The sequence below is a fragment of the Semicossyphus pulcher genome, unplaced genomic scaffold (assembly GCF_022749685.1).
Source record: "Semicossyphus pulcher isolate SPU_LCO1_2020_fin unplaced genomic scaffold, fSemPul1.0.p SCAF_11, whole genome shotgun sequence".
Taxonomy (NCBI): Eukaryota; Metazoa; Chordata; class Actinopteri; order Labriformes; family Labridae; genus Semicossyphus; species Semicossyphus pulcher.
In genome coordinates this window covers 28,317,050-28,338,880 of record NW_027211615.1, presented here as the reverse complement: position 1 = coordinate 28,338,880, position 21,831 = coordinate 28,317,050, and the positions used below count along the sequence as shown (strand labels likewise).

General features: G+C 43.9%; 1 protein-coding gene across 7 annotated transcripts in view; it reads left to right on the top strand.

The window, feature by feature from the left end:
- Positions 1 to 12,025: 12,025 nt before the first annotated feature.
- myt1la (myelin transcription factor 1-like, a) overlaps positions 12,026 to 21,831 on the top strand; it is a 74,586-nt gene continuing 64,780 nt past the window's right edge. For all 7 annotated transcript variants that reach the window (XM_069685861.1, XM_069685853.1, XM_069685825.1 and 4 more), the window contains exon 1: positions 12,026 to 12,228. The gene's annotated coding sequence lies outside the window, so the exon portion shown is untranslated. The remainder of the gene's footprint in view (positions 12,229 to 21,831) is intronic.

The window sequence follows — 21,831 nt, the reverse complement described above, 5'->3', positions numbered from 1 at the left end:
TCTTTAGACTTAAGACTTAAGATAGGAAGTTTCTGTGATACATCTTAACTCTTTAACTGCACCTCTGCACGTGAGAATATTGTGATTTAAACACTGTTAAATCAAACATTTGATGCTATGTAAACGTCTTAAGAACATCAGTAAGCCGGTAACTAGAACTCTTTTCTACAGTTATGATCCTGAACTTGGCGCACGGTGGTGCAGCGGTTAGCGCTGTCGTCTCACAGCTAGAAGGTTCCAAGTGTAGTTTACATGTTCTCCCCGTGCATGCGTGGGTTCCCTCCAGGTACTCCGGCTTCCTCCCACCGTCCAAAGACATGCTCGTTAGGTTCATTGTGAGTCTAAATTGCCCGTAGGTGTGAGTGTGAGCGTGAAAGGTCGTCTGTCTCTGTCAGTCTGTGATTGAACCCTGCCTCTCGCCCAATGACAGCAGGGATAGGCTCCAGCCCCCCGCGACCCTGAACAGGATAAGCGGTATAGATAATGGATGTTGCTGCACATTTCAATATTATGAATTAATTTGTGTGTCTAAATAACTTCAGTCTGCAACAAGCACTGTTTTTTGGCGCATGCGTCTTGAACACTTAGTAATTAGAAGTAATAGTAAATAGAAGTAAATAGGTCAGAAAGAAGTCTAAACTGTTTTTCTTTTTGAAGCATCTTTTAATTCACTGTTTTAGTTTGTTTGCACTCCTGCTGCTGCTGTGGAGGTGCTGATGTCATGTGATGTCAAACAGTCTGTCCGGGCTGAGGTGGAGGGTTCATCTGGATGTTATCTTAAATTAGGGAACAAACCTGCTTCAGGCCTTTAATCAGACCGCTGCTTCATAAGAGGTCATTCAAATCCAACAACTGTAGCAGCGACCGCAATAAACCAGAGCCCTGTCTGTTTCACCTCGTGTCCTTTGACCTGTAAATCCTCAGATCGATACTCTTTGGGACTGTTTAACCCTTCACGTTCTGAGCTGCAGAAACAGTGAAAATATTAAAGAGATATTCCGGTTAATCACAGCTCGGGTCAGAGAAGAAAGCAGAGTCAACGATCATAAGCACAACTGTCTGTTTTAGGTTAAAACACTGACTTCCTGTTTCAACTTTGACCTGCTGCACTTGCAGCCCTGCCTGTTCAACCTCAACACGTCCCCTCTCTCAAAACTCTCAAAACTTTCCTTAATCTGTTTGATTTGTTCGCTTACTTTTTAAATGATATTTTCTCCTAGAAATCAATAAACACTTCTGAGCTCTGAACAGTCTCTGCTTCCCTTTGGACAGCTCCAGATCAAACGTGTCTTTAAGGAAACTTCTGGACCCTAATTATGAAGCGTTTTCCACTTTTATCAAACTACAATCTTTAAGTGTATTTAAATGTCCTTTCTGCTCTTGTGTAACATAATACATTGTAACATTTTCTCTGCAAAAACCCATCCAAATATATCGTTTTTACTTTAATTATTATCGTTATTAGCAGCAGTTTATTTTTTGTTTTTGTTATTATAGTGATTTTTTAATCTATTGCTTGATTACTCGTCCCTTCATTTTGAGTCTTGAGCTGCTGTAACAAGCGTGTTTATGAGGATCAATAAAGGTGATCTTACGTTATCTTTGTCAAGGTTCAAGTGTAAACAGAAAGGGAGAGGACCCAGACGCAGACTCAGGTATTTATTATAACAAACAGAAGACTTACTGGGAAGAATCCAGGGAAACAAAAGTCGAACGAAACAGGTGAAAACACAAGAAGCCACAAGGAGAACCAAAAGAGCCCAGGTCACAAAACCAGCTAAAGTAGTCCACGGGAAAACTTGGGTATGACGGGAGTCTCACGACACAAGGCGGTAATGAACCAGCAGAGAAACAGCGGGGTAACCAGGGACAGACTAATCAGCACAGGTGAAAATAACGAGGGCGGGGCACACGGCGAGAAAAGAAACACAGGAAGGAAGTAAAGCAACACGAGGGAAAGTGACAAGTGAAACAAGAATAATTCACAACAATCTTAAAGCTTTTAATTCGTCCTTCATTGAAGTGTTGAAAATAACAGTTGTTTTCTAAATTTGCATTGATGTCAAGAAACTGAGAAATGCAGTTAAACTGATCAAAAGGAGACGAGACTGAGTTGAATCCATCATGGTCAGGAATTCTCCTGAAGAGAGAAATGTGCAGATCTTGAGGATGTGTTTCAAATAAATGGAGAAAGTCGAACATAGAAATTCACTGAGTCTGAACATGCTGGCTTTGGCTCTGACATGAGAGCAGAGCAGATGTTGCAGTGGTTAGTCACCTCACAGCTGGAAGGTTCCTGGTTCGAACCCCGGTGCAGACGTAGTGGGCCTTTCTGTTTGCATGTGTGTGTACTCCGGCTTCCTCCCACAGACCAAAGACATGCTCGTTAGCTTCATCATTGACTCTAAATTACCTGTAATGTGAGCGTGAAAGGTTGTATGTCTCTGTGTGTCAGCCCTGTGATTGACAGGCGACCTGTCCAGGTGTAACCCCGCCTCTCGCCCAGATAATGGATGGTCTAGGTTTCCTTTGTTGCCCTGTTCAAAGAGGGATTATCAGCGACACTTCAGGTGAGCTCGCTTTAACTTTTACCTCAAAATGAAGTGTTTTTATTCTCGATACACTGCTGGCTTGTTTTGATCTCCTGAACGCACCTGTTTGACTTCTTGCTGCGTTCTCAGATTGTACGTGGTGAGTGCATGTCAGATAGAAATCATGAGTAAAACTACAAAAGTTCTTCTCAACTAGAAATACCTTGAAACCTCAGGTATTTAGTGAATTTATTGTAGATTTATATGAACAAAAAAAGTGATAGAAGCGCTCGATAACAAACTTGTAAGTAAGAATAAATAACACGGAGCACAGTCACACTCTCTCCTCTCCTGTGTGTCAGTCTTCCTCCCGCTGCAGCTCTCCGGCTCCGCGTCTGGAAAGCTGCAGGAGGGCAAAGTGCAGCGCTCGCCGCCCATGCATGCAGCCGGGGGAGCGCTCGGCGGCAGCCATCTTTACGTTCTTATCTCCCTCCCATATGCCCCCCCGCAGGCCAGGCTCAGCCCTGCTGTAATTGACTTTCTCCCACTGAGCCCGGTGGAGGCTTCAGGCTGCAGAGCTGCACTGAAAAACCTATTACACACTGCTGCACACCTACACACTGCAGACCTATAGAGCGAGAGGGAGAGAGGAGGGGAGAGCGTCTCTGAATCCATCCACAGAAGTCGACAGCTTGCGTCTGTTGATTCAGATCCAAACAGGTAGGAGCGGCAGGAATCTGATTAAGCAGCTTAGATCTGTGTGAGGATGACGGATGTGCGTGTGTGTGTGTGTAAAGGTGTGAACGTGATGAGACAAAACCAACCTGCAGAGACTCCAAACTTGCAGAAGTTTGTGTAATCTAAGAGAGTAAACATCACGTCTGCTGTTCCTGTCAGAGAGGAGAGAGTGCCCTGCAGCCGACAGAGAGGCCGCGCTGAGGAGGAGGACAAGGTCAGCGTCTCCTGCTGCACCGTAACCTCTCATATAGAAGCTGATACTCAACAAGGAGCTGATGCACACAAAGGCCGGGTTGTAAAACATCGATTTGTTCGTGGTAAATTCAGCGTAATGCACATTTCCATAGAATAAACTCCATCAGTTCATAAACAGAGTCAACTTTTCTGCTTTTCTGAGCGTCTCTTCTTCACGATCATCAATACGTCTGAACACTTCCTGATTGATTGGGTCCTGGCTGTGGAGCAGTGGACCTGCTCTTTGACCTCTGACGGGTCACTGAGGACTAAACGGTAGTTTGCTCAAATGTTGTGTGGACTTGTGGAAGGCTTCGGACTGTGGCACCGCGGGGTCCTGTGGGGTGAAATGTAGGCGTGGGGCACCCGGGCCGTCCCCGTCCCGAGTCGTCCAATACCCCTTGTGTCTCGAACAGATGCACAAACTCTCCTGTAGACATTATCTGATGCTTTGAGCGACAGCTGAGTGATGGAGGAGAAAGAGCGATAAAGTATGCTTGGGCTGGTGCTCAAGGGTGATCGATAAACAAAGCAACCAGGAGTATCGGGGATAAAATCAACCTGCAGACGCTCCGATTCAGAACGAGAGCACCCAGGTTAGACCTTCATAATGTCACCTGCAGTCCCTCCAGGATTTCACAGCTTCTGCGTCCTAAACGTCGGATTTCACGGCTGATTTTTGCAATGAAAGCTGCTGTGTGTTGAGGCTTTTCTGTGTGTGACACATGACACACCCACTGTGAGCGACAAACGCTCCAGTAAAGCATCACTTCCACTCAATTTCCGTATCAAGATGCCAAATATAATGTGGCATGGAACAGTGATTTCACACTGTACGTGTCTATTTCAATGCTATCCATACACAAAGAAGAATCTACACATTATTTAATACTGTTAGGCTGCTCTACTCGTTATTTCAGCTGCTACGCGACGTATTAAACCGCTGATAAGAGACTGTGATCACTACCTCACTGTACAAACTCTCTGGAGCCTCTGGTTGGTGGAAAAGGCAGCAGGAAGTGGCTCAGTGAACGGCTAACAGTTTTCAACATCTATAAATGATCTCCTGAAGACGTCGAGTGTTGGATTTGTTATCATGGATTCACTGTAAAGAGTCTCGTTAAAGACTCGGTAGGTTGAGGATCAGGAAGCTCATGAAAGAGAGACCATCGCACCGGAGCCTCGTTAGAACGGATCAGCTGTCTCTAGTGTCACGCAGCGTTCTGGGGATATTAAAGTCGCAGTAAACAAAACTCAGTAAAAGTTTATACAACATTACACACCTTTAAAGATTAAAATACAGGTCACCCTGTGGGGATAATAGGTTGGATGGCAGGCTGACTAGCTAGCATAACTAACGTTGTGTAAGTTAACCTGTTATTTTAAAGATAATCTGTTTCTTTCGTTTTCTTAAACATGTGTAACACTGTTTGATTGAGTTGGAACCAAAAACTTTTACATTTTAAAGTGTATTCCTCGGCCGTTTAAAAGTCCGCCATCTCGTTTGAATTGCCGCGCAATGCATCTTGGGATACGGTGGGCCGCAAAGGATGCACTCGATGGATCCTTCCTGGAAATGGAGGAAGCATCTGTCGGACGCACCTGAAGGAGCCTTCGAATTGGGAAAGCCTTTGACGCTCTTCAGTGGTGCAATCGGCCTTCAAATGCGGCCTTCGAAGGACACAGCCCCTGGATTGGGACACAGCTGTCAACTGTGTTCGAAATCACATACTACATACTTTTGTCACACATACTACATACTGCATACTATGATGTAGTACGGAGCTGTTCAGATTTATTTTGCAGGATGCAACGGCAGGCGCCAGTTTATGGTTTTGGAAAGCGGAAGTAAACAACAGCTCGTGTTGATTGTGATTTCTCTTTGTGCAGCATTTTTTTTGTCAATGCTGCACAAGTGTAGTCAATCAGCTGTTTGTGTTTATAGGACAGCTGAAGAGAGAGTGTTGGGAGGAGAGAGTGGGGGACGACATGCAGCGAATGATCGGGATATGGGACGCCTGCTCTACCCACTGAGCTAAACCAGCGCTCCTCCACGTGTTTCTTTAATGCACAATTTGGAAAGGATAAATATGTGACGGGACGTAAATGAAGCCCGGTCTAAAGATAAAGTACACAGTGGTCAGTGTTCTGTCTTTCAGAGTCATCATCACTGACTTAGAACAACCTGCTAATAGAGATATTCAAACAGCTGCCACTTTCCCAAAGTTTGGAAGTTTGTCGCCTCACAGCTGGAAGGTTCCTGGTTCGAATCCCGGTTCAGACGTAGTGGGCCTTTCTGTGTGGAGTTTGCATGTTCTCCCCCCGTGCATGCGTGGAGTCCTGCTTCCTCCCTCAGTCCAAAGACATGCTCGTTAGGTTCACTGGTGACTCTAAAGTGTCCGTAATGTGAGCGTGAAAGTTTGTCTGTCTCTGTGTGTCAGCCCTGTGATTGACAGGTGACCTGTCCAGGTGTAACCCCGCCTCTCGCCCAGTGAGAGCTGCGTACTTCTTCTAACACAAACTTTTACTTGAAGATGCTGATTCTAAAAGAATTTCCTTTGCAAAAATTAAAAACAAAAATGAAAAGAACTTGTAAATATTTCATGAAATGACACATTCCTGCAAAGACATACGTGAAAATATGCTTCATTTGATCTCTACAACATCTATAATTAATATTTATTTAAATGATCAGCTTCAACCTGCTCAGAGAGAGACTGCTCTCCAGATTTAAACCTTAAACTGAAGACTGAACTTTAAGAGACAGAGAGAGAGAGAGAGACCTGTGTGCTCTCAGTCTCTATGTTTTATTGAAGGCAGAGTCTAACTAGGTCACCCTGTTCAAACCAAGCTCGCTCTACCTCTCTCTCTCTCTCTGTCTCCGTGTCCTCAGTTCACTCCGGTCTGCTGTCAGAGCAAAGAGACGCGGGGAAGAAGAGGAAGAGGAGGAAGAGATCGAGGAGAGGGGGGGGGACGGGAAGGAGGGGAGACAGATGAATGGAGGGATGTAAACAGTCAGGAAGGATGCGGGGATGAAAAGTGACAAGGATGGAGGGATAGAAGAAGGATGAAGGGAGAAGATGCGGGACAGGAACAGGTGGAGATTGAGAAATGGAGGGAAGTGAAGAGAGAAAGGATTGATGAGAAGGGGAACGGAAAGGTTGGATAGAAGGATGAGGGAGGTAAAAAAGAAATAAAAAATAGAAGGAAAATGAAGGGATGGATGGATTTACTGAAGGAAGGACAATATTGAGAAATAAATCAAAATTTGGATTTCACAGATTTTTACAAGAAAACTTTAGAAACACGTCAACAGGCTTCTAATATGTACGTATGATTCCCAGTCCCAGCCATGCACCTTAAGCCTGACACTAAACCTGTCACCTTCTTTAATCTGCTGTTAGACAGGTTTTATTACTGCATGCACAGGTGACACCAAACCACAAGGACTAGCTGCATCTCCATTCGCCTGTTCGTTTGTGCATTTTTAATTTGTGGATAAAATAAAGATTAAATGTGTAAAATGTGAATTAAAATCTAAAAAGTCGGTGTATCGATAAAAAATGCAAAGTGAAAGTGCAAAGAAGGTAGATGAATTAGTGACGAGCTCACATGGAGCGTCTGTAACCTACACGAAAAGAGAGGACGCTGCGAGCTTCCTTACATTGATACAAGAAGAAAACGTCTCATTTCAGTCTTGTTTTTGATGTTGCTTTGAGGCTAGACTGGAGCTCTGTGTGCTCTTTGTCTGCATCGATGACTGGGACACAGCAAAGATCCGGCACGTCGGCGTGTTCGTCAGCAGAACAGCTTCTTGTGTCGGTCTGAAGCAGATATTCACGCTGATGGAAAGTTCACTGACTGTAGTGTTAGTGTTAGTGACGTCTCCTCTCGCCGTTCCTCCTCTACTCTGCTACTCGGGAACAGAACGCTGCAGGAGCCCCTTTTGTCCACAGAGCTGTCAATCATGAGGCCACGCCCCCTTTTTACAGCATTAAATAACTAATTTAAAGTAAACTTGTGAGAAAAATGAACATTTGGACAAAAATCAGCATGATAAGAACTAACTATAATGACAGAAACCATGTTTGAGAAAAATGTATTTGATTTGTATTTTGATTTTATAGTTTGACTCATGTCCCATCTGTTAACATGGAGGAGGCGGGCTTTATGAGCTATACTGCAGCCAGTCAGCAGGGGGCGATAGAGAGGGTTTGGCTTCACTTTAAGGGAGCTGTCATGTCGGCCATCTTTTTATACAGGATATCGTCTGCATTGGTGTGATTTAGCATATTCACACGGCAGCCATTTTTCCTGACATCATGCTAGGTTTAGACATCGTATAAATTGAGGGAATCTGACCAATCGTTGTTATTTCACAGCTTTTTGATACAAAGCACATAGTAGATACATAGTAGAGGGAAAGGGCTCTCTGACACACACCTGAAATGTTTTTTATATGTTGGACTCTTTTAAAGTTCGTGGTGCTCCTGACCCCGTCTGCAGCGGTGCTTAGCTTAGCTTCAGTGTAGGAACTCTGGCCGGCTTCTCCTAACAGGGGCCGTGCTGACTGTTATCTACGGTACGTACCTCATACAACCCAAACCCGTACTATCCCTTTAACAATGAAAACAGGTGATCAGGGCCCCGTCCAAACACCTGATGCTGGCTTTTGGAGGGAGGGTCTGTACTGAAGAGCGTGTCTGTGAGTGTCAGCAGAGTGTTCTCCACGCTGCTCCTTTATACAGAGCACAGCCTGAATATTCTCTTTTGACTGGTTTCTTGTTGTTTCTTCAGTCTGTGAGCGACGTGATCACATCACAGCTGCACCGCACAAATATTTTAGAGAGAGAAAAATGATGTCAAGTATTTGAAGAAACCTAAAATAATTGGTAGTCTTTCAGTTTGGTGCGACTACATGGCTGATTGCTCTTCACTCTTTGCACCCCTCGTGTAAACGCCAGTCTGATATGCACTTCTACTTTGTAACTCTCTTTTTCTTCTTGTCGACGTCCTCTTCCTTCTTTTCACTTCTGTAATCATGTCCATACGGAGGATACTGAGATTAGACCGGGAACAGGAGAAGTTTGCCTTCAGGGCTTCCTGCCAGGAAATCATTACAAACATCTCACAGGAATTTGTTCCTTTAAAAAAAAAAATTACATTAAAGTTATAATCTCGATGATCTCCGTTTCGTTCTTTGGCGGCACCTGTGGCGATAAACGGTAATTGCGGGAGCACACTTCCCAGATATCCAGACAGTGCTGCATGTGTGACGTCCACGGTTGGCTCCGGTTGTAACTCTTGATTTTCCTGGCTGACGGTCGCTTTCCTTTTCAGACTGTTTGCTTCATCTGAGCGTCGAGTTTGTTTCTTCTTCTTTGGATTGTCACTTGTTGTTGAAGTTGTATCTGTAGTCATCCATCTTTTCTTTGTTTGTTCAGCCATAGTAGATTACTGTTTACTCACAACACTTGCAGAGACCAGAAAAGCAGCCGCTTAGCTCCGCCTACCCTCTCTGGCAGACCAACCACTGCTGGCTGATGGAAAACGTGTCACTAACTGGGCGCCGCTTGTCACCACAGACACCCAGTCTGTAATACTGCAAATGCAAAGGCTTTCATCAGTGGGCCATTGGCTCAGTCACCATTGTGTTACCTCATTCTGCGATAGATAGAGATTTACATACATTTATTTACATGAAAATCTTCCAGATTATATCTTTAACTCAAGTATACGGCATAAATTACGGCACTTTTAATTTTTTTAAAAGTTTTCCATTTAATGCTGCCTTACGCTTCTATTCTATGTCATGTCTTTGGTTTTTACCTCCCAGGACCACCTTCTTCAGCAACATCCTCTTCGCCTCTACACTGATGTCCATACTGAGGATACTGAGATTGGACCGGTAACAGGAGAAGTTTGTCTTTGGGGCTTTCTGTCAGAAAGATACCATAAAGCAGGAGTTCAAACCTGCTCAGTTTTTTGTGGTACAGAGCAGAAATAAAAGATGAGTCATCTCCTTATTATATATATAAGTCATAGACCAACAAAATGATTATGCAGCTGTTATTTTGAGGTTAAAAAACAAGTTGCACAATTTTCCTTAAATGTGGTATTTTTTGAATGGAGTTTGGTCCAGATGCAGTGCAGACATTTAGAGTGGTCTAACAAGACCAAACAAGAGTCAAACACAGGAGGGAGGACACCGAGAGGACTTTTAACGACGTGACAAATAAGAAGTTATTTTAATTAACAGCTTATTAATAATCTGTGAGGCTTTAGGAATGATTTAGTTACACTAATACCAGGATATTACAACCATTAATAATAAAGTTAAAGTCTCAATTAGAGTCGAACCGCTTTGTTACACACAGCTGAACAAAGGAAATTACACACTGATGTATTTCAGCGCCTATAGAGACTTTTGTGTGTGTGTGTGTGTGTGTGTGTGTGAGTGTGTGTGTGTGAGCTTGTCTGCAGTGTAGAAAATCCAAACAACACGCAGAGTCTGTACTGCAGGGTCTCCACACACACACACACACACACACACACACACACACACACAGGCTGTAACAGGCCACAGGCAGCGCTGTGGTTCAGTGTTTACAGTGTTTCTCTCTGTAAACACTGAAACACTGCGTCTGCGTGGGTTGTCCCCGGGATGCTCACGTTTCCTCCCACAGATATAATTAAAAAAATTGGGGTGCCAGTTTAGCTCAGCGTTTAAATCGGTGACCATACAGAGGCTGTCGTCCTCAATGCAGTGGCCACGGGTTCAACTCCTACCCTCGACCCTTTGCCGCGTGTTGTATCCACTCTCTCCTCCCCCATTTCTGTCACTATCCACTGTCCTGTCTCTGAAATAAAGGCTTGAAAAGCCCCAAAAAAATCTTTACAAAATTGGATTAAAAATACAAATAAAGTCTAAAACTTAAATAAAAACTTTAGACAAACTGTAATAAATTATTTCTGTAGAGCATTGTTAAGTATTCTTCTATACTGTTGTTCAAGTATTTCGAGTTCGAGTATTTTATTGTGAAACATGATATATTACGCTTGCTGAGTGCACATCAACTGATTTAACTGAAAAGGTTCCTCCATGAAAACAAACAAACACAAAAAAGGGTTCACTTTCTCCTCCATATTTTCATCACTTCGTGGACACGTGGCAACACGGATTCAACTAAAATAAATGTATTATGTGTTTGCATAAAAGAGAGAGAATAATAACACAAACAGACTTTATAAGGTAAGAAAATGAAGTTATTTGAATCCTTCGAAGGCCGTATTTGAAGGCGTCACTGAAGCACGTCGAAGGCTGTCCCAATTCGAAGGCTCCTTCAGATGCGGCCGACAAATGTGTCCTCTGTTTCCCCGGTCATGAAGGATCCATCGGGTGCGTCCTTTGTGGCCCATCGTATCCTGAGATGCATTGCGCGCTAATTCAAACGAAATGGCGGACTTTCAAACAGCCGAGGAATACACTCTAAAATGTAAACGCTTTTGGTTTCAACTCAATCGAACAGCCTGTGTTACACATGTTTAAGAAAACGAAAGTTAAATTATCTTTAAAATAACAGGTTAACTTACATGACATTAGTTATGCTAGCTAGTTAGCCCGCTAGCTACCTGTTGCTAGGTGACAGGAGCGGCATCTGGTGACGCACGGGTAGACCAGACCTTCTCATTTCAGTTCGGCTTTAACGTCGACGCAGGCTCTGAATGGAGCACCCTCTGGGGACCGCCTCCTTCGACGGCTGCAGCGCGTGGATTGGGACACAGCTGTCGTCTACATGTGGACGCACAGAGCGGGAGTGTTTGTATCGCTTGGCAGGAGTTCATGTCAGGTCAACTTCCAGTCGTGGTGTTGAAGTTGTGTTGAATCACGGCTGTGCTGATATTCATCACTTCCTCGAGTGGCGTACTGCTTGAGTGCTTGAATCTAAAATGTTGTTTGATAGGAGTCCAGGCCTGAACACATACATGACAAAATGTTTGCATTAACCTCTTACACACACACACACACACACACACACACACACACACACACACACACACACACACACACACACACTGTCTACATGCTTTGAATTGAACAGAAAGAGAGAGAGAGAGAGGGAGAACTGGTAGAGAGAGGCAGGGAATGCGTTGCCCTATCCTTGGAGAGCCTTTATGCGCGCGCCCGTCTGCCCGCGCTGTCTCTCCATCGGGCGCGTCGCCGCTCGTTTGCGTGCGCGTGACCGGGAAATAAAGAAAGAGAGGAAAAAGGAAGAGGTGGAAGAAAAGAGAGAGAGAGTGAGTGAGGGACGTAAACCCGCCGTCTTCTTCTTCTCCCTCTTCTCCTGCTGCAGTGTCTGATTCTCCCTCCACCATCTTCATCATCACCGCCATCATCATCCTCCTCTCCCTCCTGTCTGTCTGTCTGCCCCCCCCCCCCCCCTCTCTCCCTCCTCCTGCTCCCTCCCTCCCTCCTCCTCCTCCTCATCCATCCCGCTCTCCGCCAGTGAAGGCACGGCCAGATTATCACGGCGACAAAAGAGAGAGAGAGAGGTGGAGAGACCTTGACGGAGACTGAGAGAGAGCGAGCGAGAGAAAGAGAGTGTTAGAGAGAGAGAGAGAGAGAGAGAGAGAGTGAAGGAGGCTGCAGACTTTCCGAGCACAGAGGAAGAGCAGAGGAGGAAGAAGAGACAGAGATAGAGGAGTCTCCATCTTCGCCATTTCAGTATGTTTCTCTTTCTTCTTTAATGTTCGTATAAAATGACGCTTCTGACGCTTTTTCTGCGCCTTTTTCTGCGCCTCCACAGCTCCGGTCACCTCTAACATCTTCCTGTAACGTTCTTGTAGTGTGTCAGTCATGCTTCTGTTGTTCCAGCGCTCACTTTTGTTGACAGCCTTCTTCTTATATTCCTGAGCTGTGACAGTGTGTCTTTATGTCTGCTATAATGCTCCTATAACGCTGCTATAGTGTGGCAGTCATGCTTGTGCTGCTCCAAGGCTGTTCTCTGCGATATGCCCATAATAATCTTATATTTCTGTGTCATCCTGCTCTGTTTTATAAGCTGTGCCTTTGTTGTGAGTTCATATCTCACATGTAGTTTAATATCCGTACTCTGAGCTGTCCTGTCTGCACTGTGGTGACCTTAAGGCACCTCTTTGATTCTGTTTATTCTCATGTTTCATTATCATACTCATATATAATTTGCCGTGTTATTACTCCGAGGCGCCCAGTGCTCCATCACCTCCTATAATATCCTTGTAATATTCCCCTAATGTTCCTGCAGGGTGCTATGAAGCCTGTATTGTTCTGTATAGCAGCTATAGGATAGAGCCTAATAGGATATGATAATCCAGGCTGGGACCATTGTGTGTAATATTTTGTATTCCTACAGGGTGTCAGAGAGCGTCACTGTTCCTATAATATCGCCATAATGCTTCCGCTGTGAGCTGAAGTGTGCCTGTGCTACCAATTAGTGAGTCTGCAGTGACCTTATGGCACCTTTTTATTAACTTCATCCCCCTGTTTTACCTTGAACATGTATTTTATACACGCAGCATCTAAATCAGTGTCTTTTTTACACTAAAGACTTTAAGAAGTATTTTATTCATTTGCATGATTTTTACAGCAGATGTTAAACTCCTACTCCTGCAAAACATCGCAGAATTAACTCAAGCTTACAGGCGCAACTCTCATATATAAATAACAGTGAGTTAACTCAGATTTAATTGGATTAAATGTGACTTTTAACTAAAGCTTTATTAAGTGTTTTAGCAGCCGTTAAGACAGTATTAAAAATGTGATAAAACTTATAGTTACAGACTGCAACTTTAATAGACAATATAAACACCTGAAAGACATCCGACCACATAATATGTCTTCTATAGTAATTGCAGAGTCGCCTACAGTTACCTTAAAGCTTAATAATCAAAGTTTCAAACCTCATTTTCTTCATTTAAAACGTGTCGTTGCTGCAGAGGTGCACTCACAGAGCTCCAGTGAGCTGTGAAGATATTTTCATGTTAAACATCAAAGGCTGGAGAATAAACTTGGACTGCGCGGACTCGATCCCCTAAAACCAGAGATGAAGTCTGCGTCTGCAGCTTCTGCTGGTTTCATACGCTTTAAAACTTTACTGCAGGAGTCTTTCAACTCTCTGACGTGCATCCAGAGAGAGTTTCAGACTTTGTATAAAAAGATATATTTATTTATTTTATAAGAAACTTCTGCTCAAAGACGCTTAAACCGCACTAAGTCTGGGTTTATTATGCAGAGACTTTGGTGAGCAATCGCTGCCTTTCTGTCCCTTTCTGCAGACAGGAAATCACGAGTGTCAGCGTGTGCATCAGTGTTAAGAGATTATTCACTGGATGATTTTGTCCAAAGCGATTACAAAGGAGGTAAAATCAAGCGACAGTAGTACACGGAGAAATTCCACAGAAATAATGAACATAGATTAAATAATAGTGACGTTTACTTGTACCCTATTTATCGGACAAATACCAAAAGAGTATAGTTTAATTAAAGTGGTCACTTTTAATGATGTACTCTTAATTATGACTCAGTTTCCCTCACCTCCTCAGAACGTTTCAGTGCCTTTCAGCTCCTTGTTTCGGTCCCTAACTTTTTAAATTTACTTTTCAAAAGACAAATGCCGTTCTTTACACAGCAAGGTACTGACTTGGCTCTACTTGTTTGGAGCTTATACTTTCTCTACTACATTCCCAGATAGTACCTGCTCACTGTGGGTGGAGTTCTTAGCTGATCTTCAGGGCGACTAAAAGTGTGTTCAGACCAAAAGCGACAGAAAATATTTGTGCTGAGTCTCAGTTTCACTGTAAACAGTAAGTTACACAGAGGCTGCACTCTGGCTTACTTCACCGGGATGAAGCCCAAACAGAAATATTTCACCTTTATTAGAAAGATAGGTTAGCTGAAGAGAGACTGGAAGAGAGTGGGGGATGACATGCAGCAAACGCAGAGGGCGGGAGTCGAACCTGCGGCCGCTGCGTCAAGGACAGTAGCCTCTGTACGTGGTGCGGCTGCTCGACCAACTGAGCTAAACCAGCGCCTCGAAGTCAAATGTTTTGAACCTGCGCAAATTTGCATCTTATTGTTGACTCTCTATAATTTCATCACAGGAAATTAAATTCCCCTTTTGGTCTGAACACACTGTAAGAGTGCAACAGCCATGTATGAATAAGTGTCTACGATGTTACACAAACAAGGGAGGATTTCTACATAAGGTAATTTACTTTATCAACTTATAGGCCTAAGTATGTTTAGAGACGTATACAAACATTGTGTATTATGTTTCTTTAATGCTTTGCAAAGTTGATGCCTCACACTGCTTAATGTGCCAGGCAGTAGTCTGCAATGTGTCCTCGTCACCTTTTATTATCTGCTCAGCTTGCTTGAATCCTCGGCTGCGGTGTTACCAAAAATGTACCAGTTACTATTGACAGCTTTTACCAACCAAGACCCTAATTTAAAGGTTCTTTATGGGTAGAGAAAAGTTGAACGTAGCCACAACATGCAGCGGAGTTCAGGCAAAGGTTAGCGACTGCCTGATGAACAAGGTGGAATGTTAAGCTAACAGAGAAGAATTGGTGGAGACCAAAACGGAGGTAAAAGGAGAGTAAATATCTCTTTACACTTTAGCTTTACGCAGTATAATTATAAAGCAAACAAAAATAATTTTTTTCCAATAAAGAAAGCAAACACACACATGCACAGATTTAACTTGCATACACATATTTACTCGGCTAGCTTCAGCCATGTTTTGTGATTGCGCTTTCCTTGCAGCTACACTCAGGACATGAATAAGTATGTAGTTAAAGTATTAATAGATGATGATATTCCAACAAAAAGTTGTTCCCAATTAAATGTTACATTTAATCTTAATACATTCATTTATTCTTTGTGGATGTTACAACAAGAAGTGTGTACTTTAGGACGGCCCCAAACAGGCGGTCGTGATCTGCTCCCTGGTCAAACCCTGGTTTATGCTAGCGTCTGTATTTTGGTGTTTTCAGTTTGTTCCTCGGTCTCCTCGTGGACAAAGACATCTATTATTATAACATCCATAACTGACAAAAAATGTCTTTGTCAGTTTGCTTGTTAATTATCTTTCAAGTGAGTTATTGAGTTTATAAGTGAGTTGACTTTGTTAGCCAGTTAGCTTGTTGGTTGTTTGGGTATGTAGCTTGCTGCTAGTTTAGTCACTTAAGCCGTGTGTTCAGGAGGCTGTTTCTCCCTCCAGTCTCTTTGAGCATCGTCATTATCTTCATCATTCTGTGGTCACTGGAATATCGCTGAGTGACCTTTGACCTTTAATTTGCTCCGTGTTGTTTCTGAGCTAACGCTTGTCTCCTCTGGTGGGATGAAAAACGAGCTGAGACAAAGCACTAACCCGGCTCAGTCAGACCTGAGTCTGTGTCTCTGTTTGGCTCCAGTAGACGGCTGTTTTTCTGTGTAAACATTGAGACCAGGTGAACTCGGCTGAAAAGTAATGAAAGAGAAAAAAAAAACCCTCTTTTATTTCCTGTCTGCTCTCAGCGGAGACGGAGTCAGACACAGAGCAGAGCTGGAGATCATTCATAACTGCAGAACAAAATAAACCTTCCTCTCTGCAGCCAGACACCACCTGTGTGTGACGGAGCAGATTAAACACAGGCTCACACATGACCAGTTACACCAGCCTGCTGCTGGTCACAGATAAATTCTGCTCTCACACCTGTGGGTCTGTTCACATCACAGCTCAGACACACAGCAGAACCAGGCCAGGTGCAGCTCTCTGCAGGAGCTTTAATGTGCACTTTCCTTGTGGCGTTACTATAATCCTGTCGTTTTGGCTTTTATGCCTCTGTGATATTAATGAATCTTTACTCACCTGATCTGTAACTGCTGCTTTGTTCCACCAGATTTGAATGATAATATTTGCTACTTAATATACTTTCCCCTTGATTTGGCACCTTTCACAATTAAAGCCCACACTTGCTGCGAGAGCATCACAGATTTGTAGGACTCGCAAAAATTATTGGCAATTTCTGAGCACAGTCATTTGTGCAACATGATGACGCTGCCACCATTTGCAATCTGCGTGTTGCGTATCGATTTTTGTGTCTCTTTTACAACACAAACAGCATTATGTAAGTCTGCCTTTGAATCCTACCCTCACCCAAAAAGAGACGGTGAAGATGCTGCTTAATCAGTCCGTATATCTACAGTGTATCTGCTCGGGCTGCACCTGAAACTGACTGCAGCCTCATCTGAATGTTTCTGCACAAGCACAACCTGCAGCTCTCGTGCTCACACTCGACTGACCGGCGGTGGATCCGAGGAAAGACTACGTGTTTCTAATGTAAACAAAATGAGAGCGAGGCAGCATTCGCCAATCTTTTATTGAATAGAAATCAATGATAGTTTTTTTTTTACATAAGAGATAAGAGGAGATGCAGAAAACATGTCGTCTGTTCTGCAGCTACGTTCGGGGTAAAACCACGAGCACAGTCTGAGTCAAGACTTTAAAATGCTCCTCCAGTGATATCAAAGCTAGCTCAAACACTCACATACGGACAAAGCCTTCTATCGCTGTGTCACGGCAAACACAACCCTGGGAAAAGTACCAGCGCTCGTCTCGGGCTTCCAGGACTCTGTTGCTCGTGCATATGAATCCTTGGTGCAGCATTTGGCTGCCGGGCTAAAGGTGAGTGAAATGGGCCCACCTGTTGTTGACTCCCCCGCCTCTTCGGCCGGCTAGCTCGCTCTCCGCGCTCCTGTTGACAGTTCATGTGACATAAACACGCTGTTAACAAAACCTCGATAACAAAGGGGGAAACTCAACAGTCTGTCCTCTCTTGTGTCACTCACAATTATTTCCTCACGCGGTAACCTCTTTGCATCTGTTTCGAAATGTCCTCATCACTTCGGCCGCCCCTCTTTTAATTAAGCACTGGCTGTGCAACTAGGTAGGCCCAGCCCATCCCCGAGCCTGACAGGGACATAAAGGGACGGAGCAGCAGCAGCAAAAACACCCCGTAATCATTCTGCAAACTTTATTCAGATATTGTTTAAAATAAGAATCCTTCACTTCCTCTCATTTGTTTCTTCTTTTGTTTTCATTTGAAGAAAAAAATCTGTCTGACACGAGATAAAATCGAAGCTTCAAGGTTCCTGAAAAATAATTTACAGTCTTACAGGTTTTAGATGTAACAGGTGGGAGGCCCCCTCCCCCTCCCCCTCCTTTGTGTTTGCACGTTTCACACTGTGAGATGGTGTCACGGGGTCGTATGTCACCTGCGTCTTTCACAGTTTCTTTGTTATAATTACACAGAATGTACCTGGCAGTTATCTGAGCATCTATAGGAGGACCTGAGAACATTATGTGTTGTTGTTGACGACCCCTCCTTCTTCTGTGGTTGTTGCTTATATACTCGCTTCGCCTCCTCCCCTCTCCTCTTCTGTAAAATTCCCCAGTGTGAGATTGTTTAGCTTAATTATCGTCTTATCCATCCTCTTATTTGTCGTATTCTTTTGTATATTTTAAATTCCTAACATGTTACAGTGTCTGCTGTCACTTTTGATGTGTTAAAAATTGTTATTTTAAAAGTCAGTGAGCTAGCTTAACGTGCGCGGCAAGTCAAGCTAATTTACGTGCATGGAGAGTTAAGCTAACCTGTGTGAAGTCGTTTTATTCGATCTGTGGAGGAGCTGGAGCGTGCTTGGAAGTTTTTATGGAGGTTCCGTCTCTCTTACTGTCTGCCAGGTATGCTTGTTTTGTATTGAATGTTTTCACCTTGTTTTTATGGTTGGGAGAACAGCTGGGAGGTGGGAGAGGAGCTGGAGCGGGCTAGGAAGAGTCCCGGTGTCACAGCATCATTAATTACCATCACAACACAATGCAACGCAGAAGCCCACCGGTTACAGTCGTCCAACCCAAGCTAGCACACAGCTTTTTACAGTTCTACATATAGACAGCATTTATTTGGCAAATCAGACATTTAGACTGCCCGCCAACATCAATCTGATTCTGCAGTAATCTCTATTTACAGCTTCTGCTTAAAAATAGAACCTGTAGGCGCCGACTGGATTTGGTATCTGAAGTGTTCTGGTTAACTGTTTCCTGTCCATTAATATTGACCAATCGGGTATCAGTGGGCTTTGGTTCCATGCAGGACAAACAGTCCAGGTGGAGAGCAAAACAGGAGGAGCGCCATCTGCTGTACTGACATCCCGGCTCCCATTGACGGTCATCTGATGGCGATTTAGCTTCTTTAAAACTTCTCGACTCCAGCTTCACTCTCGCTTCTCAAGTTGCTCGTCGGACTGTAAACAATGCAGCGCACGGAAAAGGAAGTCTCGGCAGGAAGTCGTTTATCGCTAACGGCACGGAAAGCCAGAGGTGATATCGACACTGATTGTCCACAGGCCGCATCGTGTATAATTTAAGTGATCAGTCAGGTGTTGTGACTTAATACTGTGCGTCAAATCACATTGGATCTGGCAGGACTTCCTCCCCGTTCTAAAATTAGTCTGAGCCGACAAATTCTGGGCCTAAGTCCAGCTGTGTGTGCTGCAAAGTCCAACCCAGCGAGGGAAGTAACTCTGGGGCTTTAGAGACACAACACGAGGCTGTGGGCCTCACACTGAGGTAGAGATCACATGATGTCTGTGAGAGGTGTACCACTCTACATTCCTTCATGATGGAGGATCAGCTGCTGTCTGTCTGTCTGTCTGTCTGTCTGTCTGTCTGTCCGTCCGTCTGTCTGCAGTTTATTAAATCTGAGCTGCTGCCAAGACAACCATCAATCTGATTAACTCATTCTGATCAATGGAGGTCGGCAGCGCTGGCGCACACACACACACGCACACACACGTAGCAGAAGGCATCATCCACTTTCTATTCTGGAGCTCAGAGTGACTCATAGTGTAAAAACCACACACACTCTGTACAGCACACACACACACACACACACACACACACACACACATTTTTAATGATTCATCGTGGGTAGATCCTGTTCTTCATGAAGTGTGTGTGTGCGTTTGTGTGTGTATAATCATTCATGTGAATGGCAGACCGGCAGCTGCTCTCAGTGGAATCCAATTTAGAGCCGTGATTAATGCAGAACTTTTTAAATTTGCTCCGTCTGCTGTGACCTCTGACCTTTTGCCTCCCCACAGTCGGTTATCTGTAGCGTCTCTCGTCTCTGAGCTGAAGGGTTTTCTGCTGTCGCTGTGACTGAGAGGCTGTCTGCATGAACAAGGAAGTCAAAGATGTGTCTTTGTCCAGGTTTTCTAGTCATGAAGAGAGACAAATTATCCTCCGCATCAGCCCAATGTTTTCTGTTCTCACACACACACACACACACACACACACACACACACACACACACGCACACACGCACTAATTCAAGCGGGAGTAACGATCGAGGATCTGTGTTGCCACTGTCGACCTGCCTCTTCTGCTTGTTACAGATCATTAAAGCTTCACTCATTGACCACATCCACTCCGTGACCTGTCAATCACAGAGCCCCGCCCCCTTCGCTCTGGGCCGACAGGACGACAGAGGAGGATGACAGGGGAGGAAGGGACCACGCGTACGCTGTTAAAAATAATGATTAAGTGCACTAAATCATACCATTACCACTATGAATCACACTTAAAGAAATGTATATGTCAGGCAAACTACTAAATGCTAACACATTAGCCAGCTGAGAAGATGCGCTACATGCGTTGGTCACAATAGCTCCCTTTATTGTTCAGTGTTTTCTCTGTACTTGGACGTTTAAGTGCTTAATCAGGTGTTGGATCAATGGATCAGGTGATGATACTACCGAGGCATTTTGTCCTCTAGATTGTGCATAATTTTCTTCATTAGTTTTATTGCAAAGGAGGAAAATAGTTAGCTAACACGCTAACTGTCAGTAACACCACAATTAGACATATGTGAGGCGAAGAAAGAAGCTAATGGGACCCCTGTTTGCCTATGTTGTGACGGAAACACTTTTCTAAAGATGCTGACTTACATAAAAGTCTCAGTTTCTGTTTCTGCAGCTTCATAATCAACTGATTTGAAGTCGTACAAACAGCCTGAGAATCTTTCAACATTCTGACACCTTTTGAGTGGCAGTCAGGTGACGTCTGACAACAGAAACAGCTGCTTTTGGGCGTCATAAACAGCCTCATTTAATGTGAAACAAACTCGGCCTTCAGACGTTTCAGGCAGCGACTGAGTGCAGATACTCACACGGTCCCTGCTGTGAGGTGAATGTGCTGTGACAGAAGATAGTCTGAGGGCTGAAGAGGACTTTATCTCTTCTGAAGTGCTGACACGACACCAGCAGACCTGGTCATCGCGGGGCGAGCGGGCCGCCGGTGCGCTTGTATCGAGACATGGAAATCTGCAGCGTGGCCCCGTCACATTTACACTTTCACAAGGTTTAGAGGGTGAACATGAAGTGTAGCAGGGTTCATTACGGCCGGTAACCTCTGCGGGGGAATCAGACGAGTTCATGTGTGGAGTGGGAACATGAAAGTGGAAAATGGAAATGTACAAATCCAAAAAAGACTCAGTGAATAAAAAAAAAGATGTGTAATTTTCTAATTTAGGTTTTAATTGAGGTTCCTGCTTCAAGATGAAGCAAACAAATGCAGAAACACAATCTTGATTCATAATTTAGTTCCTATTTTCCAGATTAAACAGGCGATAAACAGAGGAAACAAACAAATACAGAAAACGACTCCCCGGAATAAAAACAGGAGAATAAAAGCGAGTGCAGGAATGTGATTTACTATGCTAATGCAGAATTCCCTCATGCATTCATTATTATTTAGCATGCAGTGTTCAGATGTTGGATTCAGCTGTGATCATATCTGCAGATCACAGTCAGCTGCTGCTGCTCAGGCGCTCTCTATGATTGGTCAGAGGTTAATTGACGCGGCTAATCACCCGATCAGTCCAGTCTCCATGGAAACCAGGAGTGGGGCTGATGTACAGGAGGGAGTCACACCAGGCTTAGCTGCTGCAGATTTTTTTTTTTATGTTACTGTGTGTGTGTGTTTACGCCACCAACTGTACACGAGCTACCGCAGAGCAGTTTGAACGTCAGCCTGTCAAAGTGAAACTCATTAAACGTTCATTCTTTCATTTTTAATTAGCAGCTGCTGAAACCAACACGCTGCCTCGTATACTGTATTTATATTCATTAATTAGTCTTCAGTGGTGGAATCTGTTGTCAAGTCCTTTGCTTAATATTACAGCAAATGCTCCCACATTAAGTGTTTCCAGTAAAATCTACTTAAAGTATCAAAATGTAATATATTAT